Source organism: Paramormyrops kingsleyae, chromosome 22, assembly GCF_048594095.1.
Source record: "Paramormyrops kingsleyae isolate MSU_618 chromosome 22, PKINGS_0.4, whole genome shotgun sequence".
Classification (NCBI taxonomy): domain Eukaryota; kingdom Metazoa; phylum Chordata; class Actinopteri; order Osteoglossiformes; family Mormyridae; genus Paramormyrops; species Paramormyrops kingsleyae.
This window is the reverse complement of record NC_132818.1, coordinates 4,144,232-4,154,035: the sequence shown is the minus strand read 5'-3', so window position 1 is coordinate 4,154,035 and position 9,804 is coordinate 4,144,232. Positions and strand designations below refer to the sequence as shown.

At 41.9% G+C, this 9,804-nt stretch overlaps 1 long non-coding RNA gene across 1 annotated transcript; it reads left to right on the top strand.

The window, feature by feature from the left end:
* Positions 1–4,444: 4,444 nt before the first annotated feature.
* LOC140581674 (uncharacterized) lies at positions 4,445–5,683 on the top strand. The gene is made up of 2 exons (XR_011984811.1): positions 4,445–4,774; positions 4,883–5,683. It is a non-coding gene; the product is annotated as an uncharacterized lncRNA (long non-coding RNA).
* Positions 5,684–9,804: the final 4,121 nt, after the last annotated feature.

The following is a 9,804-nucleotide window of genomic DNA, read 5'->3' as shown; positions in this document are numbered from 1 at the left end:
TCAAAATGTATTCAAAGCATCAAATCACTGAGATTTATTCCACACACTCTCTTGTGAGCCCTCAGAGGAGGTAATGATCATGCACTGATTACAGTATGTTGCCACACCCACCACAGGGATGAACCTGAGTGCAGCTACATGGCAAGCAATACCTCAGCACCACTGTAGTCCAAAAGGACCAGCATGTTTTTTTTTTTCCCAGTGCCTGGAGTGCCAATCCTGCCACAATCCCCACGTTTTTTTTTCCCTGTAAGTTGGAGAACCTCCTTTTAAGGCTGGATGTAAATTAACACCATACGCAGGATGAAGCAGGTTAAGGACCTTGCTCAAGAGCCCAACGAAGTAGAATCACTGCAGGCATTCACATGATTTGAACCAGCAACCTTCCAATGGCTGGCACAGATCCCTAGCCTCAGAGCCACCACACCAATGCCTCAGACACAGATATATTTTTAAAATATCAATATTATAGTGAAGGAGACAGGGGTCTAATTTCATATTTGCTCAACTCCCAATATGAGTGAACTCCACTGCAACCAGACGCATCAAATCCAAACCTGGATCACACAAACTTTGCAATTTTAATGATCGTTCCTTTTCAAGATTGGCTAGTATATGTCCAAAAAAAAATCAGTGTGAAGTGTACACCACTGCTTCTGCATGAGCTCTGTGTGTGCTCTCTGAGCCTATCAGCATTCTCATTCTTGCTGTGGGACTCACTCACACAGTGTGGAGCATTTTGGAGAAATTTAACAGAAATAGGTGGGTGAGAAAAATGAACAAAACTGGTCTCCACCAGACATTTGTCTTCCGCTGTATGGAAACATTTTGAAATCGACTGAGATGATATTGAGCAAAATCGAGTGGTTTGTTGGCACTGCTTTGCAGGGCCGTGCAGAGACGTTTAAAGGGGCGGGTGCTCAAAGTTAAAAAAGATAGAACAGGCTGAATAACAACAACTCACATTCATGATGAATCTAATATGGAATTATGTGGATATCCATATTAGATCGTTTTTAGTGAAATAAAAGCCCTCCAGAAAAGAAGGGAAAAGTCCTGTAACTTACTTTAAAACAAAACATGTTCCCTAAAACGGTGGACAGAGCTACAGACCCCCTTGTAACACCCTTACCCAGTTAGCTAGCAGTTAATGACCACCACTACTTTTGCAGTTCATAAAAGGACAGGTAATGTTTGTCGCGCTGTTGCACAAACAGCATGCTCATTTATTTCAATTCATTTGTTGTTATAGACTATAGCAAGGTTTCTCAACCCAGTCCTCGGGGACCACCAGACGGTCCACGTTTTTGCTCTCTCCCAATTGGCAGGGAATTGGGAGAGAGCAAAAACATGGACCGTCTGGTGGTCCCCGAGGACCGGGTTGAGAAACCCTGGACTATAGTGTGCGCTGTACACCCTATTTACTGTTTTGTTGCAGTCTGCACCTTCCAATTAATTTGCCTGCTTCTCCTCCAGCTCCGCACCACCCAGCCTGCAGAAAAAGCGCGTGCACTTTGCAAGCTCGTACCCGGCTCGTAACGAGCGCGCTCTGCCCTCAAGGGCAGGCATTGGTTAATGGCAGTCATGTGACTGATGCAAGCCAGATCCTTTTATTTAGCAAAATTGAGATTAATAGTTACATTTTATTGTTGAGGGGCAAAGACAGGGCTCCATACGCACATACACATTAAAAAAAAAAAAAAAAAAAAACCAACAAAAAAAAAACCCAAGAAAAGGGCACTTGAGGCATCCTGGAGGAAAGGGGCGGGTGCTCAAGCACCCTCCGCCCCCCCCTCTGCACGTGCCTGCTGCTTTGTCAAAGTGAAAAGTTTTATCATGTACACAACCAAACAGTGTGTAATGAAATTGTCGGGACCAGGGCCTGTCCGATCCTACCCTTCATGTCTCTATCCTGTTTGGCCAGCAGGTGTCACTGGATATCCTGCTTTTTCACTCTCTGTCTAACTCTTGTGTGTTCCACTGCTCCTTGGAGTGCCACATGGCTCAAGAGGTTGAGTGTGTGGTATAGAGGCTACCACCCTGCAGACTTGTGTTCAAAGCAAGCTTTACCTGTTTAGTTTAATTATGGATTTTTTTTTGTTGTTCCTAGTGTTTGTAGTTATTTTACTCCTCTTGTTTGCCCTGTCTGTGTCCTGTGTGATTTTAGTTTTTGTCTGGGTGTATTCAGCCCTCTGTGTTATGCCGCATAATTTCTAGTTTTGGTTTAAGGTTCTTTAGATTCATGCTCGTTTAAGTGTAATCTGCCCCACCTGTTCCTAGTTGTTCCGAGTCCTTTTTGTTTAGGTAATTCATTATTAGTTGCACCTGTTTATTGTTTGCCCTGGTGTTCCTCTGTATTTTAGTGCTTGCCTTTGTTTTACTCCCTAGTTAGTAATTCTGTGGGAAGTTAATATGTGTGGCACTGTATGTTCCTGCATGTACTGTATATTGTTCTGTGTTGGTTACCTGTTTTCTTAGTTTTGTTTGCCATATACCTGTCCCCATTTGTGGTTCTATTAGACATGTTCCCCTGCTTAGTTCTAACCCCTTGTGGTCCTTTTGTTGTGTATTTTAGCCTAGTGTGTTCTGGGGGGGTATTCCATGAAGCAGTGGCCTGTACTACAAAGTGGGGTTACTGGCTTATCGGGGTAACTTGTCGGATTTAAGGTACCACACTTTAAATGGACTTCATATTTGTTCACTTACATTTTGCCCAAACTACCTCAAATCCGACAAGTTACCCTGGTAAGCCAGTAACCTCGCTTCGTGGTACAGGCCACGGGATTAAGGGAAAGTCGGACTTATTTCGACAAGTCTGGCTCATTTAAGTGGGAGTTCTGTTCCATCAATGTGTCTTAAAGGAAACACCGCTTTAGTACCATGGTAACTTACACCAGTGAACAAGCCTGCTCCGGACCAGGGCCTCATGTACACTGAACAAAAATATAAACGCAACACTTTCGATTTTGCTCCCATTTTGCATGAGCTGAACTCTAAGATCTGAAATGTTTTCTACATACACAAAAGGCCCATTACTCTCAAATATTGTTCACAAATCTGTCTAAATCTGTGTTAGTGAGCACTTCTCCTTTGCCGAGATAATCTATCCCACCTCACAGGTGTGGCATATCAAGGTGCTGATTGGACAGCATGAATATTGCACAGGTGTGCCTTAGACTGCCTAGACATGCTGCAACATGAGGTGATGATCGTGGATGAATGGCACTACAATGGGCCTCAGGATCTCATCACGGTATCTCTGTGTATTCAAAATGCCATCAATAAAATGCACCTGTGTTCGTCGTCCATAACATACGCCTGCCTATACCATAACCCCACCACCACCATGGGCCACTCGATCCACAACATTGACGTCAGCAAACCGCTCACCCACACGCCGCCACACACGCTGTCTGCCATCTGCCCTAAACAGTGAAAAGCGGGACTCATCCGTGAACAGAACGCCTCTCCAACGTGCCAGACGCCATCGAATGTGAGCATTTGCCCACTCAAGTCGGTTACGACGACGAACTGCAGTCAGATCCAGACCCCGATGAGGACGACGAACATGCAGATGAGCTTCCCTGAGATGGTTTCTGACAGTTTGTGCAAAAATTCTTTGGTTATGCAAACCGATTGTTGCTGCAGCTGTCCGAGTGGCTGGTCTCAGACGATCATGGAGGTGAACATGCTGGATGTGGAGGTCCTGGGCTGGTGTGGTTACACGTGGTCTGCGGTTGTGAGGCCGGTTGGATGTACTGCCAAATTCTCTGAAATGCCTTAGATGGCTTATGTTAGAGAAATGAAGATTCATTTCACAGGCAACAGCTCTGGTAGACATTCCTGCAGTCAGCATGCCAATTGCACGCTCCCTCAAAGGTTGCGACATCTGTGGCATTGTGCTGTGTGATCAAACTGCACATTTCAGAGTGGTCTTTTATTGTAGGCAGTCTAAGGCACACCTGTGCAATATTCATGCTGTCCAATCAGCACCTTGATATGCCACACCTGTGAGGTGGGATGTATTATCTCGGCAAAGGAGAAGTGCTCACTAACACAGATTTAGACAGATTTGTGAACAATATTTGAGAGTAATGGGTCTTTTGTGTATGTTGAAAATGTTTCAGATCTTTGAGTTCAGCTCATGCAAAATGGGAGCAAAACCGAAAGTGTTGTGTTTATATTTCTGTTCAGTGTATAGAATTCACACTAAAACATGGCGTACAGACAAAACTAGGAATGTGCGTAAGCAAGAAAAAATCCAGATGCACAAAACTGTGCATAAGAATAGATCTACGCACATTCCATTTATAAATCCAAATTAGCGTGAAATTTTATGCACGCGAACGAGCCCACGGTCACACCCCGACTCCTCCCATAATTATACATAGTTGAATATGCAAATCAATATAAGTACCCGCTTTGTTCAGCGTTTTGTTAAAAAACAATGGCCAAGGCACGCGGTAAAAAGAAAAATTTCAGCGAATGCGAATTGGAGGTCTTGCTTACTGAAATTGAGGCAAGAGAAAAAAATCTGTTTGGTGGATTAAGTATAGTGGCATCAGCAACAAAAGAAATTTGATGGAGTGGCATAGCATGGGGGAGGCACTTAAAAAGCGAGTAACGGCTCACCGTAAGAGTCTCAACACTACTGGAGGAGGTAGCGGGATTGCGGATCTCACACCTTTTGAGCAGCGAGTTGCTGCTATTATTGGGGACACACTTTTAATGAGAATTTTGCCACCGGATGAGGGGGACTCTGACATCAGCGTGGGTGAGTTTTTTATTTATTTTTCGTACTGTACTTGTTTGACTTATTTGCATGGTTACGTTGAACAAGCAGGCAGCAGATGCGGCAGTACTCATGTTTATTCTGTTTCAGACAATAGTACAAGAAGTGACCCCCTTGCTGTGGACGAAATTTCTGGCGGTGATGGCGCTGCTGTGCCGAGCACATCTTCGAACGCTGGCTGCACACACTCCCGTGCCTCAGAAACCGAGGGGCGACCATCCGGCCGTACGTGTGACACTGTGACAAAATAAGTATAAGGACATAAAACACAATAAACACCAAACAAGATTATAAATAACTATAAGCAGCTATAAATATGTGCAGGTCAGGCAGAATTAGTGCATAGTAATAGATAAATAAGGTTGGTATTTACATTCCAGCTTTGCAAGGCGGTACATTAAGTACCGAAGTAGTAGGCCTACTGTTGGGGGCATGGGCGTCGTCGCCATTAAATCTGAGTCCCTGATCATTTCTCTGATCATTTCACAGACATCTCTTGTTATTGTTGCCATTCTTGTTGAGGCTGTTCCGGAGGAATTATTTTGTTGGAAAACCTTATACAGACATTCCTCACTTAACGACTTACCTGTTTACCGACCGCCCGAACATACAACCAGCTCTCCAACCAGTCTGCATTGTATGCTGTATGAGAACTTTGGTCATGGAAACGGCAGTGCAGCATTTCTATTGTATTATGTTTGTTCTGCTCTCTGATTTATTTGGGTCGGTGAAGGAAGGTTGTATATTGTTTGCAGTAATTTACTTTTATTTTGATATGACATATCATTATACACTGACTTTTATTTCAGCACGTTGCCTTTATTTTGATGCATGTGCTTTGTATTGTGGGATAGGGAACCTCCAGTAGTAGTAAAGTACGGATGTGCACAAGTTTAAAGTTTTCCTGTGTCTTATCTATTTTGAAAGCAATGGCTGTGAGTGACTTATTCATGACTGACTTATTTATTTTCTATGTGCTGTTTTAGTTCGATAATGTGCAAAAGGACGCGAACAGTGAGTCACTGGATTGCGGTGATGCTAATTTGCAATATATGTTAGCGTAACATTTGTAATTCCGTTAATGATTAACATTAGCTCTTATCGATCAGCTTGGTGTAACTTTGCTATGCTAGATAAGAGATCTACTTTGTCTTTTCTGTGTTCTGTTTCTTACAGTTTCACTCAGATTTTCACCTGTCACATACAGAGAAAACACGTAGTAGGAACAGTACACTGTTTATTACGGTATACAGTACACAGTATACAGTGTTGTAAATGGTGCAAAGGTGACATTGAAACATTTATTTAAAGATGATTGACACAAACCCACTATTAGTAGCCTACAGTATGCTTGAAATATCAGTAAGGGGCAGCTCCTCGCTTATCGACAAATTCGCTTAATGATCTAGTAGGAATGGAACTCGGTCGTTAAGTTCAACGATCCAATATTTGTCAGTGTCCTTCATTTATAGGTAGTAAAACCCAGTGCATTGTGTGTAAGTAAAGCAAAGAAAACCACACTTAAAACAAATTAAACAAACAGTCTTGTGGGAATATAGGCAGCTAGGACGGCAACCGGGGACACACCTGCGCCGTCTTGTCGGTACAACTCGCGGAAACGCCGCCAACTTATTTGGCAGACTCTGTTGGTAGGTAATAAATTCTATTTGGTTTTGCATCTATATTTAACTCATGTTTGCTTTACAATTATCGAAATAATCATAAAAAAAATCAATCACATTGTCATATTTTGATTTTTTTTTTCCACCATTATGCAGAACTAACCTAAATTTGATCCTAACCTCAGTTAACGTCATATCTTGATATGACACAGATGCAAAACAATGCTAAAATTAACATACATTGGAAAGTCTTATCACAGTTTTGTCGGCTCTGTTCAAACTCTTGCTGCAACCGAAGTGTCCCAGTTGTCATTGAGACCACACACATACGTGGTTTCCCTCACATGACCACTTAAAACGTTGTTTTGGGTTTACACAGTTTTTAATGACAATTGAGCTTACTCACAATTGTTCGGTAACCCTATGCATTCCCCTTCGTTAAGTGGTAATAATAATTTTAATATTCTTACATTTTAATTAAAGCAAAACAGCTTAATCTATCAGTAAAAACTACTGAGTTTTGTGAATAACAGTTCTGCCAACAAATATTTTTTCAGTGTGTGTGGCCCTGCCTGGGAGTAGTTCATATGTCACTGCCTCCTACAATAAATATAAACATTAAAATTACCAGGTTAAAAAATAGATATTTTTTAACATTATATTCGATTCACAAAATGAAACATTCACTATCAGTATTTCAGTATTGATGGGCACATCCTTAGCTGGATAGCTTGTCAGACTTAAGGTACCCAGGTTTAAGTCTGTGATACAGGCCCCTGACCCCACTTTCACCACAATGAACAAACACGTGATCGACGTAAGCATACGTTGATTGAACTCTATTGACATTGTATTGTTTTGAATGCATAAAACAGAATTCATTTGGTTTAGTGTTATCAATAAATGGTTGTAAAATATGAAAACCGGAGTATAGATAAGGCTTGGTGCTAATGACTCTGTTATCCACTTTTTTCCTACTTCCCATGATGTCTTGTTTGAATTATGAGCACAACTTCCGCTTTGTTGTATCACTGAACCAAAGTTGGCATTTTTGTGCAACAGCAATAGCAAAATAACAAATCAATATGTGGGAACAGAGCCTGTCACCCTGAAACACGACAATTTTGTCATACCTCTGCCTTCTATGGTCGATAGATAGGAGGGTGAAAAGAGTGAAAGAGTGGCCTCGGATTACCTACAGTGACATATTTAGAAGTCATTGTACCCTAGGTGATCCGTGATCCATATGGATACCTCCCCACACTCCACAGTTCAGCTTGCATGTGAACTACAGATTAATTGCAAAGTTTTACCATAATAGTATGAAATGCAGTGTAAAGGACATGCATTCAGGGCTTGAAATTAATTTCTTACAAGGGGGGGATGGGGGTTGATTTTCAATGGGAATGCAATACAAATCTGCGCAGATTCAATAGCAGTAGCCATAGCATTTTTAGTGGAATCTGCTTCCTTCATTCACTCGACAAATGTTGTTTGCATGTCTAACGTTTGTCTGTATAACTTTTGTTTTCCTGAGATAACAACTTTACTTTAATTGTTAAGTTCTTTAAGTAATACATGGAAAGCAAAGGTATATTTGTCTCCCCCCTTTATTTTTGCTGATCCAATAATGATCCAATCCATGACTCAAAAACTGTGATGAGATTAGAACCATGAGTTTTGTGATCCATCAACAAAGTAACATAGAGTGTTTTCAGTGGTTTCTTCAAGTTCAGATTTTTCAGCCTATTTCATTCAGTGGAAGATGTGCAAAGACTGACAGTTACAGTCCCTATTTGGTTTTCATGCATGATCATAGCATTATTTTTAAGCCACACATTTAGCTATTATTAGTATAGCATTTAGCGACATATAGGCCTATCTGAGCTCAGAAATGCCATTTCATACAACACTAATGACACAGAAGAGATTCCTTTGAAAAGCAATACACACTATGCGGACAAAAATATTGGGACACACCTCTTAATCGTTGAATTCAGGTGTTTCATTCAGTCCCATGGCCAGAATTGTATAAAATCAACCCTTGCCATGCAGTCGGGTTTACAAAACATTTATGAAAGAATGGGCAATTCAGAAGAGCTCAGTGAATTCAAGCCTGTTGCTGTCACAGGATGTCACCTTTCCAATAAGTCAGTTCATGAAATTTCTTCCCTGCTAGATATTCCACGGTCAAATGTAAGTGGTATTATTGCAAAGTGGAAGCATTTCGGAACAGAAACTCGGGCACATAGTGGCAGATCACGTAAAGTAACAGAGCAGGGTCACCAATGGCTGAGGTGCATACTGTGTAAAAGTTACCAACGCTCTGTTGACTCAATAACTGCAGTGACTTCCTCTTGCATTAACCCCAATTCAAAAACTCTGCATTGGGAGCTTCATGGGATGGGCTTCCATGGCTGAGCAGCTGCATCAAGCCCCCAATCTTGCGGGAACAGTTTAGGGAAGGTCCTTTTATGCTCTACCATGGCTGTGCCCCATGCCCAAAGCAAGATCCATAAAGACATGGTTGGGTGAGTTTGGTGTGGAAGAACTAGACTGGCCTGCACAGAGCCCTGACCTCAAGCCCATCTAACACCTTTGGGACGAATTGGTACAGAGACTGTGAGCCAGGCCTTCACATCCAAAATCAGGGCCTGACCTCACAAATGCTCTTCTGGATGGATGGACAAAAATTCCTACAGACACACTGCAAAATTTTGTGGAAAGCCTTCCCAGAAGAGTGGCAGCTGTTATAGCTGCAAAGGGGGGACCAACTCCATATTGACGTCTATGGATTTAGAATGGATGTCATAAAAGTTCCTGTAGGTGTAATGGCCATGTGTCACAATACTTTTGTCCATATAGTATATGTAACATTATATGTTTAACAGGGTTTCCAACTTTGCTCAGCTGGCTGGTGTGAGATTTTCAATATAAGACAAGTCTGAAAGTGTGAGTGTAATACCAGATGCGTGAGATTTGGCAACCTTGCTATATATGTTGAACGCATTTGAACGGACCGACGTGGATGACTAGCAAGGGCGTAACTTTGGCTGGAACATTGGGGGAGGGGGGGTTGAGGTCTCCACCCATTACGGGGGAAACATGATTATTTTATATTAGCTGCTTTTGATTTATTGGGGGGGGGTACAGAGACCCCCCCATAATTTACGTCCATGGTGACTAGACATTTAAAAGCATATGTTTCTGCTGCTCATGCCGACTTCTACTGCTTCACTGTGATTCACGATAGACAGTTTGTGTACGTTTCCTAAGGAACATTCCTACAGTATCTTACAGATACTAAAAGGGAGATGTTACTACATGGCTATATCCTTGACTAAAACTATTAGACGACAACAATTAGTTGCATTCTTTAGTCCCATCCTT